The sequence below is a fragment of the Polyergus mexicanus genome, unplaced genomic scaffold (genome assembly GCF_030449975.1).
Source record: "Polyergus mexicanus isolate NDT 795.1 unplaced genomic scaffold, iyPolMexi1.0 SCAF_3, whole genome shotgun sequence".
Classification (NCBI taxonomy): Eukaryota; Metazoa; Arthropoda; class Insecta; order Hymenoptera; family Formicidae; genus Polyergus; species Polyergus mexicanus.
The window spans coordinates 10,589,458-10,602,964 of record NW_027223323.1 but is presented as its reverse complement, the minus strand read 5'-3'; positions in this window follow the sequence as shown (position 1 = coordinate 10,602,964).

Genomic DNA, 13,507 nt, shown 5'->3' with positions numbered 1-13,507 from the left:
TTGTGCGGAACGTCTTAGTTACGTGTCAGTAAGTGAGATTGGTCGAAATTTCTTGTACAACATCAAGGAAATTGAGGAGAAACGGTTTTCTGCGCACAGATTTGAGATAGCTATGTACGCAAGTTTCGGTCGCTCGGAACGTCTTAGTTGCGTGTCAGTAAGTGAGATTTGCAGAAAATTCTGGTACAACATCAAGGAAATTGAGGAGAAACGGTTTTCTGCGCACAGAGTTGAGATAGCTATGTACGCAATTTTCGGTCGTTCGGAACGTCTTAGTTACGTGTCAGTAAGTGAGATTAGTAGAAATTTCTTGTACAACATCAAGGAAAGTGAGGAGAAACTGTTTTCTGCACACAGACTTGAGATAGCTATGTACGCAAGTTTCGTTCGCTTGGAACGTCTTAGTTACGTATCAGTAAGTGAGATTAGTCGAAATTTCTTGTACAACATCAAGGAAATTGAGGAGAAACGGTTTTCTGCGCACAGAGTTGAGATAGCTATGTACGCAAGTTTCGGTCTTTCGGAACATCTTAGTTACGTGTCAGTAAGCGAGATTAGTCGAAATTTCTTGTACAACATCAAGGAAATTGAGAAGAAACGGTTTTATGCGCACAGAGTTGAGATAGCTATGTACGCAAGTTACGGTCGTTCGGAACGTCTTAGTTACGTGTCAGTAAGTGAGATTGGTCGAAATTTCTTGTACAACATCAAGGAAATTGAGGAGAAACGGTTTTCTGCGCACAGACTTGAGATAGTTATGTACGCAAGTTTCGTTCGCTCGGAACGTCTTAGTTACGTGTCAGTAAGTGAGATTTGCAGAAAATTCTGGTACAACATCAAGGAAATTGAGGAGAAACGGTTTTCTGCGCACAGAGTTGAGATAGCTATGTACGCAAGTTTCGGTCGTTCGGAACGTCTTAGTTACGTGTCAGTAAGTGAGATAAGTCGAAATTTCTTGTACAACATCAAGGAAATTGAGGAGAAACGCTTTTCTGCGCACAGAGTTGAGATAGCTATGTACGCATGTTTCGGTCGTTCGGAATGTCTTAGTTACGTGTCAGTAAGTGAGATTAGTCGAAATTTCTTGTACAACATCAAAGAAATAGAGGAGAAACGGTTTTCTACGCACAGACTTGAGATAGCTATGTACGCAAGTTTCGTTCGCTCGGAACGTCTTAGTTACGTGTCAGTCAGTGAGACTTATTGATAATTCTGGTACAACATAAAGGAAATTGAGAAGAAACGGTTTTATGCGCACAGAGTTGAGATAGCTATGTACGCAAGTTTCGGTCGCTCGGAACGTCTTAGTTACGTGTCAGTAAGGGAGATTAGTCGAAATTTCTTGTACAACATCAAGGAAATTGAGAAGAAACGGTTTTCTGCGCACAGAGTTGAGATAGCTATGTACGCAAGTTTCGGTCGTTCGGAACGTCTTAGTTACGTGTCAGTAAGTGAGATAAGTCGAAATTTCTTGTACAACATCAAGGAAATTAAGAAGAAACGGTTTTATGCGCACAGAGTTGAGATAGCTATGTACGCAGGTTTCGGTTGTGCGGAACGTCTTAGTTACGTGTCAGTAAGTGAGATTGGTCGAAATTTCTTGTACAACATCAAGGAAATTGAGGAGAAACGGTTTTCTGCGCACAGATTTGAGATAGCTATGTACGCAAGTTTCGGTCGCTCGGAACGTCTTAGTTGCGTGTCAGTAAGTGAGATTTGCAGAAAATTCTGGTACAACATCAAAGAAATTGAGAAGAAACGGTTTTCTGCGCACAGAGTTGAGATAGCTATGTACGCAAGTTTCGGTCGCTCGGATCGTCATAGTTACGTGTCAGTAAGTGAGATAAGTCGAAATTTCTTGTACAACATCAAGGAAATTGAGGAGAAACGGTTATATGCGCACAGACTTGAGATAGCTATGTACGCAAGTTTCGTTTACTCGGAACGTCTTAGTTACGTGTCAGTAAGTGAGATTTGCAGAAAATTCTGGTACAACATCAAGGAAATTGAGGAGAAACGGTTTCATGCGCACAGAGTTGAGAAAGCTATGTACGCAAGTTTCGGTTGTTCGGAACGTCTTAGTTACGTGTCAGTAAGTGAGATTGGTCGAAATTTCTTGTACAACATCAAGGAAATTGAGGAGAAACGGTTTTCTGCGCACAGACTTGAGATAGTTATGTACGCATGTTTCGGTCGTTCGGAATGTCTTAGTTACGTGTCAGTAAGTGAGATTAGTCGAAATTTCTTTTACAACATCAAGGAAATTGAGGAGAAACGCTTTTCTGCGCACAGAGTTGAGATAGCTATGTACGCATGTTTCGGTCGTTCGGAATGTCTTAGTTACGTGTCAGTAAGTGAGATTAGTCGAAATTTCTTTTACAACATCAAAGAAATAGAGGAGAAACGGTTTTCTGCGCACAGATTTGAGATAGCTATGTACGCAAGTTTCGGTCGCTCGGAACGTCTTAGTTGCGTGTCAGTAAGTGAGATTTGCAGAAAATTCTGGTACAACATCAAAGAAATTGAGAAGAAACGGTTTTCTGCGCACAGAGTTGAGATAGCTATGTACGCAAGTTTCGGTCGTTCGGAACGTCTTAGTTACGTGTCAGTAAGTGAGATAAGTCGAAATTTCTTGTACAACATCAAGGAAATTAAGAAGAAACGGTTTTATGCGCACAGAGTTGAGATAGCTATGTACGCAGGTTTCGGTTGTGCGGAACGTCTTAGTTACGTGTCAGTAAGTGAGACTTGTTGATAATTCTGGTACAACATCAAGGAAATTGAGGAGAAACGGTTTTCTGCGCACAGACTTGAGATAGCTATGTACGCAGGTTTCGGTTGTGCGGAACGTCTTAGTTACGTGTCAGTAAGTGAGATTGGTCGAAATTTCTTGTACAACATCAAGGAAATTGAGGAGAAACGGTTTTCTGCGCACAGATTTGAGATAGCTATGTACGCAAGTTTCGGTCGCTCGGAACGTCTTAGTTGCGTGTCAGTAAGTGAGATTTGCAGAAAATTCTGGTACAACATCAAAGAAATTGAGAAGAAACGGTTTTCTGCGCACAGAGTTGAGATAGCTATGTACGCAAGTTTCGTTCGCTTGGAACGTCTTAGTTACGTATCAGTAAGTGAGATTAGTCGAAATTTCTTGTACAACATCAAGGAAATTGAGGAGAAACGGTTTTCTGCGCACAGAGTTGAGATAGCTATGTACGCAAGTTTCGGTCTTTCGGAACATCTTAGTTACGTGTCAGTAAGTGAGATTTGCAGAAAATTCTGATACAACATCAAGGAAATTGAGGAGAAACGGTTTTATGCGCACAGAGTTGAGATAGCTATGTACGCAAGTTTCGGTTGTTCGGAACGTCTTAGTTACGTGTCAGTAAGTGAGATTGATCGAAATTTCTTGTACAACATCAAGGAAATTGAGGAGAAACGGTTTTCTGCGCACAGACTTGAGATAGTTATGTACGCAAGTTTCGTTCGCTCGGAACGTCTTAGTTACGTGTCAGTAAGTGAGATTTGCAGAAAATTCTGGTACAACATCAAGGAAATTGGGAGAAACGGTTTTCTGCGCACAGAGTTGAGATAGCTATGTACGCAATTTTCGGTCGTTCGGAATGTCTTAGTTACGTGTCAGTAAGTGAGATTAGTAGAAATTTCTTGTACAACATCAAGGAAAGTGAGGAGAAACGGTTTTCTGCACACAGACTTGAGATAGCTATGTACGCAAGTTTCGTTCGCTTGGAACGTCTTAGTTACGTATCAGTAAGTGAGATTAGTCGAAATTTCTTGTACAACATCAAGGAAATTGAGGAGAAACGGTTTTCTGCGCACAGAGTTGAGATAGCTATGTACGCAAGTTTCGGTCTTTCGGAACGTCTTAGTTACGTGTAAGTAAGTGAGATAAGTCGAAATTTCTTGTACAACATCAAGGAAATTGAGGAGAAACGCTTTTCTGCGCACAGAGTTGAGATAGCTATGTACGCATGTTTCGGTCGTTCGGAATGTCTTAGTTACGTGTCAGTAAGTGAGATTAGTAGAAATTTCTTTTACAACATCAAAGAAATACAGGAGAAACGGTTTTCTACGCACAGACTTGAGATAGCTATGTACGCAAGTTTCGTTCGCTCGGAACGTCTTAGTTACGTGTCAGTAAGTGAGACTTGTTGATAATTCTGGTACAACATCAAGGAAATTGAGGAGAAACGGTTTTCTGCGCACAGACTTGAGATAGCTATGTACGCCAGTTTCGGTCGCTCGGAACATCTTAGTTACGTGTCAGTAAGCGAGATTAGTCGAAATTTCTTGTACAACATCAAGGAAATTGAGAAGAAACGGTTTTATGCGCACAGAGTTGAGATAGCTATGTACGCAAGTTACGGTCGTTCGGAACGTCTTAGTTACGTGTCAGTAAGTGAGATTGGTCGAAATTTCTTGTACAACATCAAGGAAATTGAGGAGAAACGGTTTTATGCGCACAGAGTTGAGATAGCTATGTACGCAAGTTTCGGTCGTTCGGAACGTCTTAGTTACGTGTCAGTAAGTGAGATAAGTCGAAATTTCTTGTACAACATCAAGGAAATTAAGAAGAAACGGTTTTATGCGCACAGAGTTGAGATAGCTATGTACGCAGGTTTCGGTTGTGCGGAACGTCTTAGTTACGTGTCAGTAAGTGAGATTGGTCGAAATTTCTTGTACAACATCAAGGAAATTGAGGAGAAACGGTTTTCTGCGCACAGAGTTGAGATAGCTATGTACGCAAGTTTCGGTCGTTCGGAACGTCTTAGTTACGTGTCAGTAAGTGAGATTGGTCGAAATTTCTTGTACAACATCAATGAAATTGAGGAGAAACGGTTTTCTGCGCACAGAGTTGAGATAGCTATGTACGCAAGTTTCGGTCGTTCGGAACGTCTTAGTTACGTGTCAGTAAGTGAGATAAGTCGAAATTTCTTGTACAACATCAAGGAAATTGAGGAGAAACGGTTATCTGCGCACAGACTTGAGATAGCTATGTACGCAAGTTTCGTTCGCTCGGAACGTCTTAGTTACGTGTCAGTAAGTGAGATTTGCAGAAAATTCTGATACAACATCAAGGAAATTGAGGAGAAACGGTTTTCTGCGCACAGAGTTGAGATAGCTATGAACGCAATTTTCGGTCGTTCGGAACGTCTTAGTTACGTGTCAGTAAGTGAGATTAGTAGAAATTTCTTGTACAACATCAAGGAAAGTGAGGAGAAACGGTTTTCTGCACACAGACTTGAGATAGCTATGTACGCAAGTTTCGTTCGCTTGGAACGTCTTAGTTACGTATCAGTAAGTGAGATTAGTCGAAATTTCTTGTACAACATCAAGGAAATTGAGGAGAAACGGTTTTCTGCGCACAGAGTTGAGATAGCTATGTACGCAAGTTTCGGTCGTTCGGAACGTCTTAGTTACGTGTCAGTAAGTGAGATAAGTCGAAATTTCTTGTACAACATCAAGGAAATTAAGAAGAAACGGTTTTATGCGCACAGAGTTGAGATAGCTATGTACGCAGGTTTCGGTTGTGCGGAACGTCTTAGTTACGTGTCAGTAAGTGAGACTTGTTGATAATTCTGGTACAACATCAAGGAAATTGAGGAGAAACGGTTTTCTGCGCACAGACTTGAGATAGCTATGTACGCAGGTTTCGGTTGTGCGGAACGTCTTAGTTACGTGTCAGTAAGTGAGATTGGTCGAAATTTCTTGTACAACATCAAGGAAATTGAGGAGAAACGGTTTTCTGCGCACAGATTTGAGATAGCTATGTACGCAAGTTTCGGTCGCTCGGAACGTCTTAGTTGCGTGTCAGTAAGTGAGATTTGCAGAAAATTCTGGTACAACATCAAAGAAATTGAGAAGAAACGGTTTTCTGCGCACAGAGTTGAGATAGCTATGTACGCAAGTTCCGGTCGCTCGGAACGTCTTAGTTACGTGTCAGTAAGTGAGATAAGTCGAAATTTCTTGTACAACATCAAGGAAATTGAGGAGAAACGGTTTTCTGCGCACAGAGTTGAGATAGCTATGTACGCAAGTTTCGGTCGTTCGGAACGTCTTAGTTACGTGTCAGTAAGTGAGGTAAGTCGAAATTTCTTGTACAACCTCAAGGAAATTAAGAAGAAACGGTTTTATGCGCACAGAGTTGAGATAGCTATGTACGCAGGTTTCAGTTGTGCGGAACGTCTTAGTTACGTGTCAGTAAGTGAGATTGGTCGAAATTTCTTGTACAACATCAAGGAAATTGAGGATATACGTTTTTTTGCGCACAGAGTTGAGATAGCTATGTACGCAAGTTTCGGTCGTTCGGAACGTCTTAGTTACGTGTCAGTAAGTGAGATAAGTCGAAATTTCTTGTACAACATCAAGGAAATTAAGAAGAAACGGTTTTATGCGCACAGATTTGAGATAGCTATGTACGCAAGTTTCGGTCGCTCGGAACGTCTTAGTTACGTGTCAGTAAGTGAGATTTGCAGAAAATTCTGGTACAACATCAAAGAAATTGAGAAGAAACGGTTTTCTGCGCACAGAGTTGAGATAGCTATGTACGCAAGTTCCGGTCGCTCGGAACGTCTTAGTTACGTGTCAGTAAGTGAGATAAGTCGAAATTTCTTGTACAACATCAAGGAAATGAGGAGAAACGGTTATCTGCGCACAGACTTGAGATAGCTATGTACGCAAGTTTCGTTCGTTCGGAACGTCTTAGTTACGTGTTAGTAAGTGAGATAAGTCGAAATTTCTTGTACAACATCAAGGAAATTGAGGAGAAACGCTTTTCTGCGCACAGAGTTGAGATAGCTATGTACGCATGTTTCGGTCGTTCGGAATGTCTTAGTTACGTGTCAGTAAGTGAGATTAGTCGAAATTTCTTTTACAACATCAAAGAAATAGAGGAGAAACGGTTTTCTACGCACAGACTTGAGATAGCTATGTACGCAAGTTTCGTTCGCTCGGAACGTCTTAGTTACGTGTCAGTAAGTGAGACTTGTTGATAATTCTGGTACAACATAAAGGAAATTGAGAAGAAACGGTTTTATGCGCACAGAGTTGAGATAGCTATGTACGCAAGTTTCGGTCGCTCGGAACGTCTTAGTTATGTGTCAGTAAGCGAGATTAGTCGAAATTTCTTGTACAACATCAAGGAAATTGAGAAGAAACGGTTTTATGCGCACAGAGTTGAGATAGCTATGTACGCAAGTTTCGGTCGATCGGAACGTCTTAGTTACGTGTCAGTAAGTGAGATTGGTCGAAATTTCTTGTACAACATCAAGGAAATTGAGGAGAAACGGTTTTCTGCGCACAGAGTTGAGATAGCTATGTACGCATGTTTCGGTCGTTCGGAACGTCTTAGTTACGTGTCAGTAAGTGAGATTAGTAGAAATTTCTTGTACAACATCAAGGAAAGTGAGGAGAAACGGTTTTCTGCACACAGACTTGAGATAGCTATGTACGCAAGTTCCGGTCGCTCGGAACGTCTTAGTTACGTGTCAGTAAGTGAGATAAGTCGAAATTTCTTGTACAACATCAAAGAAATAGAGGAGAAACGGTTTTCTGCGCACAGAGTTGAGATAGCTATGTACGCAAGTTTCGGTCGCTCGGAACGTCTTAGTTACGTGTCAGTAAGTGAGATTGGTCGAAATTTCTTGTACAACATCAAGGAAATTGAGGAGAAACGGTTTTCTGCGCACAGAGTTGAGATAGCTATGTACGCAAGTTTCGGTCGTTCGGAACGTCTTAGTTACGTGTCAGTAAGTGAGATAAGTCGAAATTACTTGTACAACATCAAGGAAATTGAGGAGAAACGCTTTTCTGCGCACAGAGTTGAGATAGCTATGTACGCATGTTTCGGTCGTTCGGAATGTCTTAGTTACGTGTCAGTAAGTGAGATTAGTCGAAATTTCTTGTACAACATCAAAGAAATAGAGGAGAAACGGTTTTCTACGCACAGACTTGAGATAGCTATGTACGCAAGTTTCGGTCGTTCGGAACGTCTTAGTTACGTGTCAGTAAGTGAGATTGGTCGAAATTTCTTGTACAACATCAATGAAATTGAGGAGAAACGGTTTTCTGCGCACAGAGTTGAGATAGCTATGTACGCAAGTTTCGGTCGTTAGGAACGTCTTAGTTACGTGTCAGTAAGTGAGATAAGTCGAAATTTCTTGTACAACATCAAGGAAATTAAGAAGAAACGGTTTTATGCGCACAGATTTGAGATAGCTATGTACGCAAGTTTCGGTCGCTCGGAACGTCTTAGTTACGTGTCAGTAAGTGAGATTTGCAGAAAATTCTGGTACAACATCAAAGAAATTGAGAAGAAACGGTTTTCTGCGCACAGAGTTGAGATAGCTATGTACGCAAGTTCCGGTCGCTCGGAACGTCTTAGTTACGTGTCAGTAAGTGAGATAAGTCGAAATTTCTTGTACAACATCAAGGAAATTGAGGAGAAACGGTTATCTGCGCACAGACTTGAGATAGCTATGTACGCAAGTTTCGTTCGTTCGGAACGTCTTAGTTACGTGTCAGTAAGTGAGATTTGCAGAAAATTCTGATACAACATCAAGGAAATTGAGGAGAAACGGTTTTATGCGCACAGAGTTGAGATAGCTATGTACGCAAGTTTCGGTTGTTCGGAACGTCTTAGTTACGTGTCAGTAAGTGAGATTGATCGAAATTTCTTGTACAACATCAAGGAAATTGAGGAGAAACGGTTTTCTGCGCACAGACTTGAGATAGTTATGTACGCAAGTTTCGTTCGCTCGGAACGTCTTAGTTACGTGTCAGTAAGTGAGATTTGCAGAAAATTCTGGTACAACATCAAGGAAATTGAGGAGAAACGGTTTTCTGCGCACAGAGTTGAGATAGCTATGTACGCAATTTTCGGTCGTTCGGAATGTCTTAGTTACGTGTCAGTAAGTGAGATTAGTAGAAATTTCTTGTACAACATCAAGGAAATTGAGGAGAAACGGTTTTCTGCGCACAGAGTTGAGATAGCTATGTACGCAAGTTTCGGTCGTTCGGAACGTCTTAGTTACGTGTCAGTAAGTGAGGTAAGTCGAAATTTCTTGTACAACCTCAAGGAAATTAAGAAGAAACGGTTTTATGCGCACAGAGTTGAGATAGCTATGTACGCAGGTTTCAGTTGTGCGGAACGTCTTAGTTACGTGTCAGTAAGTGAGATTGGTCGAAATTTCTTGTACAACATCAAGGAAATTGAGAAGAAACGGTTTTATGCGCACAGAGTTGAGATAGCTATGTACGCAAGTTTCGGTCGTTCGGAACGTCTTAGTTACGTGTCAGTAAGTGAGATTGGTCGAAATTTCTTGTACAACATCAAGGAAATTGAGGAGAAACGGTTTTCTGCGCACAGAGTTGAGATAGCTATGTACGCAAGTTTCGGTCGTTCGGAACGTCTTAGTTACGTGTCAGTAAGTGAGGTAAGTCGAAATTTCTTGTACAACCTCAAGGAAATTAAGAAGAAACGGTTTTATGCGCACAGAGTTGAGATAGCTATGTACGCAGGTTTCAGTTGTGCGGAACGTCTTAGTTACGTGTCAGTAAGTGAGATTGGTCGAAATTTCTTGTACAACATCAAGGAAATTGAGGATATACGTTTTTTTGCGCACAGAGTTGAGATAGCTATGTACGCAAGTTTCGGTCGTTCGGAACGTCTTAGTTACGTGTCAGTAAGTGAGATAAGTCGAAATTTCTTGTACAACATCAAGGAAATTAAGAAGAAACGGTTTTATGCGCACAGATTTGAGATAGCTATGTACGCAAGTTTCGGTCGCTCGGAACGTCTTAGTTACGTGTCAGTAAGTGAGATAAGTCGAAATTTCTTGTACAACATCAAGGAAATTAAGAAGAAACGGTTTTATGCGCACAGATTTGAGATAGCTATGTACGCAAGTTTCGGTCGCTCGGAACGTCTTAGTTACGTGTCAGTAAGTGAGATTTGCAGAAAATTCTGGTACAACATCAAAGAAATTGAGAAGAAACGGTTTTCTGCGCACAGAGTTGAGATAGCTATGTACGCAAGTTCCGGTCGCTCGGAACGTCTTAGTTACGTGTCAGTAAGTGAGATAAGTCGAAATTTCTTGTACAACATCAAGGAAATTGAGGAGAAACGCTTTTCTGCGCACAGAGTTGAGATAGCTATGTACGCATGTTTCGGTCGTTCGGAATGTCTTAGTTACGTGTCAGTAAGTGAGATTAGTCGAAATTTCTTGTACAACATCAAAGAAATAGAGGAGAAACGGTTTTCTACGCACAGACTTGAGATAGCTATGTACGCAAGTTTCGTTCGCTCGGAACGTCTTAGTTACGTGTCAGTAAGTGAGACTTGTTGATAATTCTGGTACAACATAAAGGAAATTGAGAAGAAACGGTTTTATGCGCACAGAGTTGAGATAGCTATGTACGCAAGTTTCGGTAGCTCGGAACGTCTTAGTTACGTGTCAGTAAGCGAGATTAGTCGAAATTTCTGGTACAACATCAAGGAAATTGAGAAGAAACGGTTTTCTGCGCACAGAGTTGAGATAGCTATGTACGCAAGTTTCGGTCGCTCGGAACGTCTTAGTTACGTGTCAGTAAGTGAGATTGGTCGAAATTTCTTGTACAACATCAAGGAAATTGAGAAGAAACGGTTTTATGCGCACAGAGTTGAGATAGCTATGTACGCAAGTTTCGGTCGTTCGGAACGTCTTAGTTACGTGTCAGTAAGTGAGATTGGTCGAAATTTCTTGTACAACATCAAGGAAATTGAGGAGAAACGGTTTTCTGCGTACAGAGTTGAGATAGCTATGTACGCAAGTTTCGGTCGTTCGGAACGTCTTAGTTACGTGTCAGTAAGTGAGGTAAGTCGAAATTTCTTGTACAACCTCAAGGAAATTAAGAAGAAACGGTTTTATGCGCACAGAGTTGAGATAGCTATGTACGCAGGTTTCAGTTGTGCGGAACGTCTTAGTTACGTGTCAGTAAGTGAGATTGGTCGAAATTTCTTGTACAACATCAAGGAAATTGAGGATATACGTTTTTTTGCGCACAGAGTTGAGATAGCTATGTACGCAAGTTTCGGTCGTTCGGAACGTCTTAGTTACGTGTCAGTAAGTGAGATAAGTCGAAATTTCTTGTACAACATCAAGGAAATTAAGAAGAAACGGTTTTATGCGCACAGATTTGAGATAGCTATGTACGCAAGTTTCGGTCGCTCGGAACGTCTTAGTTACGTGTCAGTAAGTGAGATTTGCAGAAAATTCTGGTACAACATCAAAGAAATTGAGAAGAAACGGTTTTCTGCGCACAGAGTTGAGATAGCTATGTACGCAAGTTCCGGTCGCTCGGAACGTCTTAGTTACGTGTCAGTAAGTGAGATAAGTCGAAATTTCTTGTACAACATCAAGGAAATTGAGGAGAAACGGTTATCTGCGCACAGACTTGAGATAGCTATGTACGCAAGTTTCGTTCGTTCGGAACGTCTTAGTTACGTGTCAGTAAGTGAGATTTGCAGAAAATTCTGATACAACATCAAGGAAATTGAGGAGAAACGGTTTTATGCGCACAGAGTTGAGATAGCTATGTACGCAAGTATCGGTTGTTCGGAACGTCTTAGTTACGTGTCAGTAAGTGAGATTGATCGAAATTTCTTGTACAACATCAAGGAAATTGAGGAGAATCGGTTTTCTGCGCACAGACTTGAGATAGTTATGTACGCAAGTTTCGTTCGCTTGGAACGTCTTAGTTACGTATCAGTAAGTGAGATTAGTCGAAATTTCTTGTACAACATCAAGGAAATTGAGGAGAAACGGTTTTCTGCGCACAGAGTTGAGATAGCTATGTACGCAAGTTTCGGTCTTTCGGAACGTCTTAGTTACGTGTCAGTAAGTGAGATAAGTCGAAATTTCTTGTACAACATCAAGGAAATTGAGGAGAAACGCTTTTCTGCGCACAGAGTTGAGATAGCTATGTACGCATGTTTCGGTCGTTCGGAATGTCTTAGTTACGTGTCAGTAAGTGAGATTAGTCGAAATTTCTTTTACAACATCAAAGAAATAGAGGAGAAACGGTTTTCTACGCACAGACTTGAGATAGCTATGTACGCAAGTTTCGTTCGCTCGGAACGTCTTAGTTACGTGTCAGTAAGTGAGACTTGTTGATAATTCTGGTACAACATAAAGGAAATTGAGAAGAAACGGTTTTATGCGCACAGAGTTGAGATAGCTATGTACGCAAGTTTCGGTCGCTCGGAACGTCTTAGTTATGTGTCAGTAAGCAAGATTAGTCGAAATTTCTTGTACAACATCAAGGAAATTGAGAAGAAACGGTTTTATGCGCACAGAGTTGAGATAGCTTTGTACGCAAGTTTCGGTCGTTCGGAACGTCTTAGTTACGTGTCAGTAAGTGAGATTTGTCTAAAATTCTTGTGCAACATCAAGGAAATTGAGAAGAACCGCTTCACGGAATACATTATTAAAATCGTTATGTACGCAAGTATTGTTCGTTCGGAAGATCTTAGTTACGTGTCAGTAAGTGAGTTTAGTCGAAAATTCTTGTACAACGATAAAGAAATTGAGGATATACGTTTTTCTGCGCACAAAGCTGAGATCGCTATGTACGCAAGTTTTGTTCGTTCGGAACGTCTTAGTTACGTGTCAGTAAGTGAGATTTGTCTAAAATTCTTGTGCAACATCAAGGAAATTGTGAAGAACCGCTACACGGCATACGTTGTTAAAATCGCTATATACGCAAGTTTTGTTCGTTCGGAACGTCTTAGTTACGTGTCAGTAAGTGAGATTTGTCTAAAATTCTTGTGCAACATCAAGGAAATTGAGAAGAACCGCTTCACGGAATACATTATTAAAATCGTTATGTACGCAAGTATTGTTCGTTCGGAAGATCTTAGTTACGTGTCAGTAAGTGAGTTTAGTCGAAAATTCTTGTACAACGTTAAAGAAATTGAGGATATACGTTTTTCTGCGCACAAAGCTGAGATCGCTATGTACGCAAGTTTTGGTCGTTCGGAACGTCTTAGTTACGTGTCAGTAAGTGAGTGTAGTCGAAAATTCTTGTACAACGTTTACGAAATTGAGAATATACGTTTTTCTGCGCACAAAGCTGAGATCGCTATGTACGCAAGTTTCGGTCGTTCGGAACGTCTTAGTTACGTGTCAGTAAGTGAGATTGGTCGAAATTTCTTGTACAACATCAAGGAAATTGAGAAGAACCGCTACACGGCATACATTGTTAAAATCGCTATGAACGCAAGTTTTGTTCGTTCGGAACGTCTTAGTTACGTGTCAGTAAGTGAGATTTGTCTAAAATTCTTGTGCAACATCAAGGAAATTGAGAAGAACCGCTTCACGGCATATATTGTTAAAATCGTTATGTACGCAAGTATTGTTCGTTCGGAAGATCTTAGTTACGTGTCAGTAAGTGAGTTTAGTCGAAAATTCTTGTACAACGTTAAAGAAATTGAGGATATACGTTTTTCTGC